Raw genomic sequence first — 13,886 nt, forward strand, 5'->3', positions numbered from 1 at the left:
AGTAAGTATTCTCCAAAAACCCTAAATGAAATTGGATTCATTTTTAGAGTCCCACTAAATTTTGATGTCTCAAATGTCAAGTTTTTGTCCCGTGAATATTTTTGGGATGCATAATTCACTTCATAGTCTTGCTTGATAGAGTTTTGTTGGTTGAGGTCTAATCATCTATTCTAGAAGAGGTCTTATGCTTAGATCTTTGTTGAAGCCAATATTTACAAGGATATCTCTCTAGCAAGGCACTAAAAATTATCTCCAAGCACCTTTAAGAAAGTAGTTCCACTCTCCCATCTAAACGTGGACATAAGATCTAATTTCTCAAAATCCATAAAAGTACAACATAGCCTTTGTAGATCTAGAGAGGCATGAAGAATGTGCTCATGCAGGCAAGCCTTAACTGCAGATTGAGCATAACATTCATTATTTACAAAAGTAGATCACAAATAAGTAATTAGTCTTCGAATCAGTCTCGAATATGTGTTGTACCAACATAATATAGCACTACATCTCCAATAAATTCCAAGTGCTAAGAGCATGTTGGTATCTCGGGTATCATGTAAGATCCGTGAGTTAGAGCTTTAACAAACAAAGAAGAGTAAAAAAACTTGCAAAGTAGCAGTGGTTTCCAAGTACCGTATGTTGACTAGCTTCTCCACATTCATGAGTAAGTTCCTTAGCATAGGTGCATCAATAAAATCAATGTCCATCCAAATCCATTTCAATAAATGATAAAGTTTCTACTTCTGCGCGTGAGCTGAGGTAGGTACCTATTAGTGCCTCACCACATTAGCTACTATCTTAACTATAATCTCCTACTTTACCCGATTATACATTTCTACCAAAGGCAAACTCTTTGAAAAAGTTTTGAACCCGAAAATTATCCGTATAAATGAACCCCATTTTAAGATTTAATGGTTCATTATGGATAAATCTCAAAATTTTATGAGCAAATCCAAGCTTGAACAATGCAACACTCCAAATTATTTTATTTTTCCTAATGTTGAAAGACCCGCATGATGATTTTCGTAAGTCTTAAACAAATGTATACTAATAGCATATTTGAGAAAAGAGTCTATAGGTTACCTAAGTGATTCCAAATGAAACTTCTGCATGCATTTCTTTGTTGTCAACACTTTCAAAACCTAAGCAGTTGGGATTAAAATTTTTAATTTGCCCTATAAAGTCCAAAGGTTCCAAAAGACAGACAGTAATTGGCGAAAGATTTATGTCCTAGAGAATCTTATGAATCTAAGGTATACAAGTATGAGAGTGAATCTGTTCGGGTGGAATATAAGAGATTCACTGCCATACATGTATACCTTAGAATTCATAATATTCTCAAGGTTTGGAATCTCTCCTAATACCTATCTGTCGTGCTACAACCTTAAGATTTGTATGGGAAGCAGTCATGCAGAATAAACTTGAACTGCAAGCAAAAACTTTGTATCCACATTGCCAAGGTTTTGGAAGGAATGACAACAAAAAAATGCCTCTAGAAGTTACATTTGGAATAACTTGGGAAACTTGGAGACTCTATTCTCAAATGTGATTTTAGTATACAATTATATAAGGCTTATTAATGTCATTACCAGGGTTTTCTCAAAATTAAGAAAAATAAAATTATTTCCAATGTGACACTGTGCAAGTTTGGATGTGCTCGTAAAATATTAAATTCATCTATAATGAACCATTCAATCTTAAAATGTGAATCATTCCTGATAATAATTCTCGAGTTCATTACTTTGGTTAAGAGTTCCTATTGCCTTCAATAAAAATGTATAGTAGGCTAAGACAAACTATTAGAAATAGTAAGAAGTAGTTGATGTGGTTGAGGAACTAATAGGTTCTTACCTCAACTTGTGTGGGGAAGTAGCGGATTTACCATTTATGAAATGACATATGTTGCACAATAATTTTATCGATACACCTATGGCAAGACACTTTCCTATGAATGCTGAGAAACAAGTTAATATGTCTGGTACTTTGAATCCCTGCTACATTACAAGTTCCATGATCCTTCACTGCATGTTAAAGATCTAACTCAAGGATCATAAAAGCTACATGAGATTCCACGATGATATCAATACTAGGAATTCTTGGAGATACAATTCTAGATTATGTTGTTACAACATATATGTATTTCAACTACTCAAATTGTCTCCATGACTGATAATTGATTTGATGTATGCTTCTATTAGAATAAATGATATGCTCAATCTGCAGAAAAAGGTTGGCATGCACAAGCAGCTTGTTCTTCATGCCTCGCCACATTTGCAAAGACTGTACGGTTGAGGATTGTTGATAATCGAATCTTGTGTTTATGTTTTTATGGGAGGCTGAAAATTTTGACAAATTGAGTTATAAAATCTGAAATTACTAATTCTAATAAATTATTCTGAAATATGAAGTAACTGAAATTTATAGAACCAGTAAGAGAGATGAACAAAAATTTAATTCAAAAAAGTAATATTTGTAAAAAACATACCAGAATCTTAAAAAACTTTTAAATCGTAAAAAGATCAAGTCCACTGAACTCGCAGTGTCCCCTTAAGGAAATTATTCCCCTCTAGTATCCGAGGTTTCATTTTGAATATAACCTCCTAGGGTAAAATGATCTTAATCAGCATAGTGTAGATACAAAAAACTCTACAGTCAGTGAACCAATCCATAGTAGAAAAGTACATTAAGAAAAATGTGTGCAGACGACGACGACGAAGAAGATCTTAAAATAAGTAAATAAATATTCTAAAGAATGAGTGATATTTATAGGCAAGAAGAATAGGTTTCGAAATGTTGCAACGCTTTCAGAATTCACATGACCATTAATGAAAGTTTGAAATCTTACAAATGGTACTGAATGTTCCTGAAAGTTGCAACCTTTTAGAAAAGTCATGGCTGAACATTTAAATAAAATGGGAAATTTCAAATAAACGGGACGCACGCGGATCCGAGTAAAGTCGGATTAGTCAACTTAAAAGTTGACACATTTCGCCTAATTTTCAACTTCTGTTATCAACTAATTAATTGAAAACATTTTTAGTCATTTAATTAATTAATTAATTCATTAATTAAAATAAAACTTGTTTAAAAAGTAATCTCTCGAACATTTGCCGAAGCCAAAGCCAAAGCCGAAGATGAGACAAGCGAGCGATAACGATGACGGCGCGAGGGGGGTCCCTCTTTTCAACCCTTTTAACAATTAATAGGAGTTTTTCTATATTTAAACTATCATATTTTTCTTCATCACCGATGAGGGATAAATGCCTTTTCATTAAAGCATAAGTGGACTTTTAATATTCCTAACTCTTCAAGTTCTCAACATTTCAAATTTCTCTCTTTCCCTCTATTTTTCAACAATTCTTGCTATACCAAACAATTCACCACATTGATGGGGAATAGTTATAACATAGGAATGCACGGACAATTGTGTACTTTATAGTCAAGAATTAATTGCATAAGGATAAGTAGGTTTCCCCTTGGACTTTCCGTGGTGATAATATGTCTGATATACTCGGTCAATCGGTAGGTCTAATATTTTGAATTGTCGAGATTTGGTGTATACCTAGACAACCATATGTCACACAATTAACCCTTTACTATTTATGGTTCTTACGGTTGTGTTCATTTCAGCAATTAACACCTCCTGGTTTCATGAGTGTATAGAGAATAGTATTTTTACATAAGATTCTCTTTGACGCGGCTTCCACTTTACACTCACATAGGTGATTCCTAGACGTGTCATCTCGTAGATACACTATTTGGTATGATCTACCTCATTACCTCATTAGGAATCCTTAAAGTCTTAACCTTGTTCCTGAACATTGTCTTCATCATGAGAATGTATTATGTTAATTGACAATGCCAAACCGTCAGCCACAACATTGTTTTTCTCCATGAATCTAGCTCTTTGGATGTTCAGTCTACTAGATAGAGTTACTGTCATGCTGACTTGTCCTAAGACATAAACTTATTCCCTTGGATGATCTTTTAACTGCCTCTCTCACGAGGACTTTCGTTACTAGATCTGACACATAATCTCTTGACTTTACATAGTCAAATGTGATAATTCCACTAGAGAACAGTTGTCTTAAGGTGTCACGTCTCTGTCGTATATGGCGAGATTTCCCGTTGTAGATAACGCTCCCTACCCTACCTATTGCTGCTTGAATATCGCAATGTATGCAACTAGGTCCAACAGGTTTGGGACAAAATGTAATATCCTCTAGGAAATTTCGGAGTCATTCAGATTCTTCACCAGCCTTATACAAAGCAATGAATTAAGATTTCATTGTTGAGCGAGCAATACATGTCTGTATGGCCGATTTCCAAAAGGATGCTTCTCCACAAAGTATGAATACATAGCGACTCCTGGATTTTACATCATTTGACTAGGTGATCCAATTTGCATGTATCCTTCAATCACAATAGGATATTTATTATAATGCAAAACATAATGTTGTGTATATTTTAGATACCTGACAAACGTTTCATTGCCATCCACTGAGTTTGATTCGGATTAGCAGTGAACCGACTCAGTTTAATTATAGCACATGCTATATCTGGTCGCGTGCAATTCATAATATACATCAAACTTTCCAACACTCTTTCTTATTCCAATTGACAGTCCTTCACTCTTTTTAAATGTACAGCTTAAATCAATTGAAATTTTGAAAAAATTGAAATTCATGTATTTGAACTTATCTAATACATTTTCAATATAATGAGATTGAGATAATTCTAGTCCCTAGGGAGTTTTGATAATCCTGACCTCAAAGATCAAATCAGCAACTCCTAAGTCGTTCATATTGAACTTGCTGAACAGCATGTGCTTAGTATGATTTATATCGTCAATGTCATTACTTATTATTAACATGTAATCAACATACAAACAAACAATGACTTCATGATTCATAACATTTTTAATGTAAACACATTTAACACATTTGTTAATCTTGAATCAACTGGCCAACATTGTTTTGTCAAATTTAGCATGTCATTGTTAGGGTGCTTGCTTGACTCCATAAAGTGTTTTCATAAGTCTGGGCATGTTCTTTTCTTTACCACGAACTATAAACCCTTAAGATTTTTCATTATAAATTTCTTCCTCCAACATTCCATTTAAGAAGGTTGTCTTTACATCCATTAGGTGGAGTTTATGATCATGCACTGCTGCTAGTGCTGTTAATATCCTAATGTGTCAAAGCAGTCCAGACCTTCCTTTTGTCTGTACCATTTGACTACAAGTGTAGCCTTATATTTGTCAATAGTCCCATCACAATTAATTTTCCTATTAAACATACACTTAGATCCTGAAGGTTTATTCCCTGGGGGAATATCAGCTAATTCCCAAGTGTGATTACTTAAATTTAATTTTATCTCACGATTAACTCCTTCAAGAAGTAGTGCTACAATAGATTTTTGCTGGCGAGTACTAAGCCTATGTTCCTCACTAGTTAGAATATTTTCCATTGATTCTTGTCGTGGTCGTTTAGGTCTTTCACTTGTTTACTCACATACTATTTTATACGGATAAATATTTTCAAAATAACACTGCATTATGTTATTTAATTATGGTATTAATATGGATCTCAAGATTATAAGATATGTGAACTAAAAACAGACAGGCTTTACTGTTCACAGCATACCCAATAAAGACACAATGTAGTGTTTTGGGTCAAATTTTTACCCTCTTCTGTAAAGGAACCTCTAACTTGTAAAACACCCCCACACTTTGAAATATTTTAAGTCGGGTTTCCTTCCTTTCCACTACTTATATGGAATTGATTGTGTTTTGCGATGGGGTACTCTATTGCGTATTTTATTACTTGTAGGGATGACTTCCCCCAAAAGTTTTGTGGTGAACAATAATTGATCACTAAGGCATTCATCATTTCCATTAATGTTTTGTTCTTCCGTTCTGCCAAACAATTTGACTATGGTTTATAAGGTGTAGTAGTTTTATGAATAATACCATATTCCAAATATATCTCTTCAAAAGGATATTCATATTCTCCACCTCTATCACTTCGAGTCATTTTTATCTTAAGATTCAATCGGTTCTCCACTTCATTTTTGTATTATATAAATGCATCAATTGCTTCATCCTTACTATTAGAAAATATACATAACAAAATTGGGTGCATTCATCAATAAAAGTTATAAAATACTTTTTCCAACCAAATGATGGTGTTGACATCATATCACATATATCTGTGTTAATTAACTCAAAACTTTTAGAATTTCTTTTAATAGACTTATAAGGATTTTTAACAAACTTACTTTCCACACAAATTACGCATTTCGATTTATCATATTTAAAATAAGGCAATACTTCTATATCAACCAATTTTCGCAAGGCTTTGTAATTTACATGTCCCAAACGGGCATGCCATAAATCACTTAACTCCAATAAGTAAACAGAAGCAGAATTTTTATTAATACTATCAAAAACCATTACTTCAGTTTGAATAGAAACTCATTGAGGTAGCTCTTTCCTATGAACATTTCATTCTTACTTGTTAGAGCCTTATCACTAACTAGGACACACTTAAACCCATTCTCAACGAGTAGTGCGGCACAAACTTAATTCTTCCCAATAGTAGGGACATGTAGAACATTTTTCAAAGTCAACACCTTGCCGGATTTCAATTTCAACATTAATTTCCCAGTTCCTGCAATCCTTGCTTTTAGTGTGTTTCCCATGAAAAAATCTTCATCTTTCTCAGTAGGAGTGTACGTTGCAAAGGCTTCTTTTGTGGAACAAATATGTCTAGTGGCACCTGAGTCGAGAAACCACTCCTTGTGATTTCCAACTAAGTTACACTCTGAGGTCATTGCACAGAAGTCATCTGCATCTTCCATCTTCTCCATGATGTTTGCTTGACTTTTGCCTTTGCCTTTAAACTCTCATACTTTTTTTTCCACCACCGATGAGGGAAAAATGCCTATTCATTAAATAATAAGAGGACTTTTCATGTTCCCAACTGTTTAAGTTCTCAACTTTTCAAATTCCTCTCTTTCCATCTATTTCCCATCTTCTTGCTACATACCCAACAAAAACTACTTAAAAAATATGTTTGGAGAAATTATTGGGTTCTTTATGTGTGCGATCTTTGTTGATTCTACATCCAAAAACTCGACATCGTAGACGTCAAATTTGTGTGGGAATCTACAAGATGAGTCAAATTTAAATGTGTCCTTCTTGAAAACTACTCCTAGCTTACACTTTATAAAGTGTAATATATCCCTTAGAGAGGGATCTTTAAATTTTCATAAATTCATGAAATATTTACAAAGATATCAAGTCGTGGGTGGACTCTTCTTGATAACAAAATACTTAATCCATAGAATCCTATTTACATGGATATCAAATAAAAAACATTTAAGGTGCAAATTAACCGTTAGAAGAATCAAGAGAGGGAAATAATTGTACACAAACTACTAATTAATAAAATATTCTTGTTTAATCATATTTATTTTGTGATCAGAGTTTATTTTCCATAAATAAGATTTAATGAAAACAAATTTCGTATCCTTGAACCTAACAAATATTTATAATTTCTTTTGGTGTTTGATTAGTTCGATCAGAGTTGATTAATTGCTAAGAATTGTTAGAAATTGAAGAAAAAAATGAATATTCGTTGATCAAATCATTCATTCCGTAGTCTGGTAGATATTTTGCAGAAATTATTTAATTAGACGAGAATAAGGATAGATCAAGTGCCTTTCGGGTCATCTCTTACCTTTTATTTAGTATTTATCTCCCCAAAGCTTGGAGATGCACACACAAGAAGAGGCCTTATGTTAAAAAATGTATAATGTATATTTTTTAAAGCTCTAATAAACAAAGATCGGGCCAATAAAGTACCTAACATTATCCCCAACAATATTTGGGAAAGTAGTTTCACTCTCCCAGCCAAACGTAGACACAATATCCAATTTATCAATATTCTCAACTGTATAACATATCTTCCTTTGTAGATCTGGCGAGGCATGAAGCATGTGCTCATGCAGGCTAGTCTTAACTGCAGATTGAGCATACCATTCATTATTTACATAAGTAGACCACATCAAGTAATTTGTCTTGTTATCACCCTCGAATTGAAATAGAGATATGTTGTAACAATATAATCTAGCAATACATCTCAAAGAAATTTCAAGTGCTATTAGCATCGTCGAATCTCATGTAGTACGTAAGATCCGTGAGTTAGAGTTTGAATAAGCAGCGGAGGGTCGTGAAACTTGTAGTGTAGCAGTGATTTCTAAGTACCGTACATTGACAATCCTCTTAGCATTCACGATGAAGTGCCTTAAGATAGGTGCATCAATAATATCAATGTCCATCCCGATCCATTTCATAAATGATAAATCTGCTACGTTGCGCGTCTGATCTGAGGTATGCACGTGTTAGTGCCTCAACCACATCAACTACTCTTTTGTTTCTAATCTCCTATACTTTATCCTACAACATATTTCTACTGCAGGCATCAACAAATTTTTGTCAAGTTGTAAACTTGAGGATTATAACTAGTAATTGTCCACACTTGAGGATAGAATGGTTCATTATAGATAAATCTCAGAATTTCATAAGCACATCCAAGCTTGAACGATGCAACATTGGAAATGATTTTATTTTACTTAATGTTGAGAAGACCCTCATGATAATTTTAATAAGTCTTAAACGATTGTATACTAATATCATATATGAGAACAGAGTCACCTAGATTCTCAAGTGATTCCAAATAAAAATTCTGGAGACATTTCTTTGTTGTCATTACTTCCAAAATCATAGCGGTTGGAATACAAAGTTTTAGTTTGTGGTAATTCAAAAGCATTCTTTTAAAGTTTATTCGGCTTGTATGCTTTCCCTATAAGATCTAATGGTTCTAGCATGGTAGATAGTTATCGTTGACCTCAAGAATCTTATGAGTTCTAGGTATACACATATGGTAGTGAATCCCCAAACTCCACCGAACAGATTCACTGCCATATGTATATACCTTAGAATTTATAAGATTCTCGAAGTCAAGAATATTTTTCCAATGACTATCTGCCGTGCTAGAACCTTTAGATTTGGCAAGCATTTATACTGAATAAACTTGAAAAGAATACTTTTGGATCATTGCAAACTAAAACATTGTATCCCAACTTGTAAAATTTTTGAAGAAATGACAACAAATAAATGCCTCTAGAAGTTTCATTCGGAATCTCTTGAGAAACTTGGAGACTCTTTTCTCAAAAGTGATATTAGTATACAACTTACTAGTTCCGTGATCCTTCATTGCTCTTCTAAACTCTTACTCACGGATCATATTCCACAATGATATTAACGCTAGGAATTCTAGGAGATGCAGTGCTAGATTATACGGGTGCAACACATATCTATTTCAAATATTCAACCTGACATGATGAATAATTAATGATTTGAGGTAAGCTTCTTTAAACAATGAATAATATGCTTAATCTGCACTTAAGGCTCGCATGAACAAGCACCTTCTTCATGCCTCGTGAAACCTGCAAAGACAAAAATGTTGTATTATTGAGAATGTTTTCAAGATTGGATCATGTGTCTACACTCGGATGGGAATCTGAAACATGCTTGGAGATGTTGTTGGGTCCTCTGTTGGTTTGAGCCCTTAAGACCTCCCCTATGAACTGTGGATTACACCTCAAACAATAAACTCCAACCAATAAGAGATTTAAGTGAACTATGTGCCCAGAAAGGTTATTTAAAAAAGAAGTTAGTTTCTTCATGAGACATAGACTCGACATTTGTATACATTCAAATTGTATGGGACTCTACCAGATGAGTCCAACTTCAGTTAGAATTCTTGAAGATTAATCCTAGCTAACAACATTATATAAAGGGTACTATATTCCTTTGAGAGAGATTTCGAAAACTTCATAAAATCATGGAACATTTACAAAAAGATCAAGATGTGGGCGGACTATTCGTGACAACAAAATACTTCATGAATGTCCACAAAATCCTATTTACATGAAGATTGAATAAAAAGCATTTTAGATGCAAATTATCAAATATAAGAATCAAGAAAGGGATAAAATTGAACTTAAAAAAACTATTATTTAATATAATATTATTGTTTCTTTATACATAAAATTTATTGCAAATAATTTGTCTCCTAGACCCCTAAATAAAATTTATATTTTATTTTGGGGTTAAAAGGTTGGATCCGAGTTGAAGAATTGGTCAAAATCCATTCATCGATGTAAAAAGATTGAATATTTATTGATCAAGTTCTTCACTCAATAGTCAAATAGATCCTTTGATGAAATTAATTAACCAGACGAGAGTATAGATAGATCGAGTGTCTATCTCATACCTTCTAATTAGTTATTATCGCCAAAAAGTTTGAGATACACAAAATTTAATGAAGTTTAACTTAATATAATGATATTGACCTCAATTAGTATAATTCACATTGTTCATTCATATAAGATGTCAGATTGCATTTAATTATGAGAACTATCTCTATTGATGGAGCTGATCCATCTTGTGGATATAACTATGGTGTGTTGCTTCTATATATGTGCTTTTTTCCCATCTTTAATATTATTATCTTGTAAATACTAAGATAGTTTGGACATGCGAAGAGAAGATGTGACTTTATATAGAAAACTATGGAGGATATACATTAGAATATCTGGTTAATAGGTGGTGTATTGATATCTTGCCAACAATGGTTGATGTTTGTCATTGTATATGTACCATTGTTTATTCTTATTTTAAATAATCAATCCCAGTAAACTGTTCATTGATTATCGTATTCCAACGTTGTTGTCTCTGCACCCTTCTGATAGATTTTGCATCGTTTCCTTGTTACTTACTATTTTTTTTCTTGAGCCAAGTGTCTTTTAGAAATACTTTTTTACCTTTACGAGATAATGGCAAGACGTACGTATATTCAATTCTTGTGATATTCCATTTTTGATATTTCACTAATTACTAAATTATTTTTATAATATCACAATCCAGAACACTATTCGAATTCAAGAAAGTCAAAAACATGAGTCTATTGTAAGTCGTAATTTTATTTAACATTTATATCGAAAACTATTTTCACAGCTAAAAATAGTGATTAATTCGAGTCCACAATACCTGATTGATATCCTTTGTATTGCCATTTGCCACTCTGTCGACATTTTTCTCGTAGGATTAAAATTCTCCCAGAAAAAAGGATCTATAAAAGTTGATGTTTTTTTGAATAAATCAGCAAAATTTAAGGATGGAAAATGGGTTTACTGCAGAAGATATGTCGAAGATCGGAGGTATTGCTACCGTATAACTTCTTCATTCCATAATCCCAGATACTTGGTTGCCATTTTCCATTGTGGGTCGTGATAAGAAATGGACTCTTTCAAGAACCCTTTTCATCATTTAGTACTCTCCTCCTCTCTTTTAATTGTATAATGTTTGTTTGGAGTACAGATCTTTGCAGAAAATGAGCTGAAATCTCGTAATGGGTGTTTAATTATGTGATTGAAATTGAGTTTTTTGTTGATGGAAGTGATTTAGTTACCAATTAGCATGTCCCCTTTGATTAATATAGTAGTAAGGACGAAGAAATTGGGAAATTTTGAGAAATGGGTGAATTTTGATTATGTGGTAGGAATCGAGTGTTGTGTTGTGAGCTGATGGTATATTTGAAACGCCTTGTTAAGGGTAACATTGCGTACACACAATCCTCTTTAGGCCCTCGTAGAATCAACTGTATATTAATATGTTTTTACTACTAGAATATGATATTAAGCAAGACTTCATTAGCATAAGTGATGTTGATGTTCAAAAAAATGATCATAAATATTGAGAAAGAGTGATGTTCAAAAAAATGATCATAACTATTGACAAAAAATGATGTTCAAAAAAATGATCATAAATCTTGATAAATTTCCTTACAAAAAGTTAAGGTGATCGTCAAAATTTTGTCCACAAAAATATGGATGTATCGCTAGTTCACCACAATATTTTCAGCATCAACAAAAATATCATATTAATTGATTTGCCTGTCGATATATTTCACATATTTTGAAGGAAGTGGAATTAATACACTCCCTACTCCGTCGAGTTATACTTTGTAGTTTTACAAAAATAATCAAATCATTCTTTTGCTATTAAACTAAATGTATGATCCTGACAACTCAATGATATAGTAATGTGTATGTACAACTTTTGCAGCCCATTTCAATGGAATGTTTTTCTTTACTAATCATGAATAGATTTGTTCTAAGGGTACGAATCTCTCTTTTCAAAAGGGTCAAACACAGTGAAGTTTGCATTTTAGCTAAGCAACTTTGTGATGAATTAACCAGTTATGGGATAACGAGTGATGAACTTGTAGAAGTGGTAGCTATGAGAAAGAAAGTCATAAATGACACTAGGACAACTTTTTTGAATGCTAGTTTATCTATCAATATTTTCTAAAATAATTTCCAAAAGTTAGTTAACATTTTTTTTCTTGACATTTCCAATAAGGTTGTAACTTAAATATCTTAATTAACATTCCTATATTCCGTTATGTTAATCTAGGAGTTCTTCCTTTTTGCTCCTATTCTTTGTAATCAATTAATTGAAATGTTTTTATCTTTTGAGTTATCCCAATACGTTGTTCGTATATTTATGAGGAAGCATCTCAACTATATTGCTTTGAACTTTTCAATGTTTATTGTTATAACGATATTGTGAAATTACTATGACCATACAAAATAGTAAATTCTTTGAAATTTACTTTTTCTCCATCAAAGTGTCATTTTCCTTAACATGCAATACAATTTTCTTACTTAAATAGTCTTGCTTATAAAAGTAGATACACCAATGCTTTTTTGTAGCTAAAAGAAGGTTAAATTTATAGTCGATAAGTTGGAGACCTGACATCTAACTATCGTCCACATCTACTTTTACTTGTTTGCACATTCTTAAGTTTGTGACATAACTACTTGAAAATGAGCAGTGTTTCAATGAATACCATATTCCTCTACTATTTAAGTCTAATGGTTAGAGGGACATAATTTCTTTAGATTTTCTTGATTACGATATATAAGTGTTTTATATCTAAATAGTAAATCATCGTTTGTCATTATGCATACTGGGAGTTCATTGAGAGAATCAACAAATTTGATTCATATGTTCTCAAATTTTTGGAGGATCTAGAAAACTCTTCAGGATTACTTCATCTTTTGTGAGCAATAAATCTCTTTTCATACTAAACTATAAATGAAATTTGAAATTCTTATATTCCTAGACCATCGCATGTTAGTAGTTGTTAAGGGGGATGAAGGTATTTTCTATATGAGAAACTCACGAAAATCTTGGCAATTTCGTGAACTATTTTCAAAATATTACGTTATTGACATTTCTTTACCATATTTGATATTTTTATACTCCCTAAATAACCCCGAAAACCCTTTTTTTAGCCATATAGACCATATAATTAATTATTAAAAATGAAAATAATGTTTTGGCCCAAGCCCAACCTAATCTGATTAGGGTAAAGCCCACTTTTATTAACCCTTACTATAAAATATATTCTTACTGTTTTGCCTCCTTGCTCGTGGCTGAATATTACTCTTCTCGATTCATGTGGGCTGTACCAGCTCTCTTTTCCGACGTTCTTATATCTCTTCTTCTCATACAAGATGTGTCAGTCAACCAAGGTAACAACTTCTATCTTTTCCCTTCCTTTATTCATTACTGATTAAGTCGATTCAAAGTTATTTGGATACCTTAGAATATTAATAAAACAAGCACGGAAGGTTTAAGTACACTTAAATGAAAATTAAGCAAGAGGTGACTACATTTTAAATAATTAATAGGCTAGCCTTTTCTTCGTTTTAGCTCAAGGTTATTATTGTAACTACATAAGGTTTGTTTA

General features: G+C 32.7%; 2 pseudogenes; one reads left to right on the top strand and one right to left on the bottom strand.

Annotated features, from left to right (window-relative positions):
- Positions 1-2,167, top strand: part of LOC138340774 (endoribonuclease Dicer homolog 2-like) — a 32,353-nt pseudogene extending 30,186 nt beyond the window's left edge.
- A 5,899-nt stretch (positions 2,168-8,066) lies between these two features.
- On the bottom strand, positions 8,067-8,831 carry LOC138340776 (endoribonuclease Dicer homolog 2-like; annotated as a pseudogene).
- Between the last annotated feature and the right edge of the window lie 5,055 nt (positions 8,832-13,886).

This window comes from Solanum lycopersicum, chromosome 1 (assembly GCF_036512215.1).
Source record: "Solanum lycopersicum chromosome 1, SLM_r2.1".
NCBI classification, from domain to species: Eukaryota; Viridiplantae; Streptophyta; class Magnoliopsida; order Solanales; family Solanaceae; genus Solanum; species Solanum lycopersicum.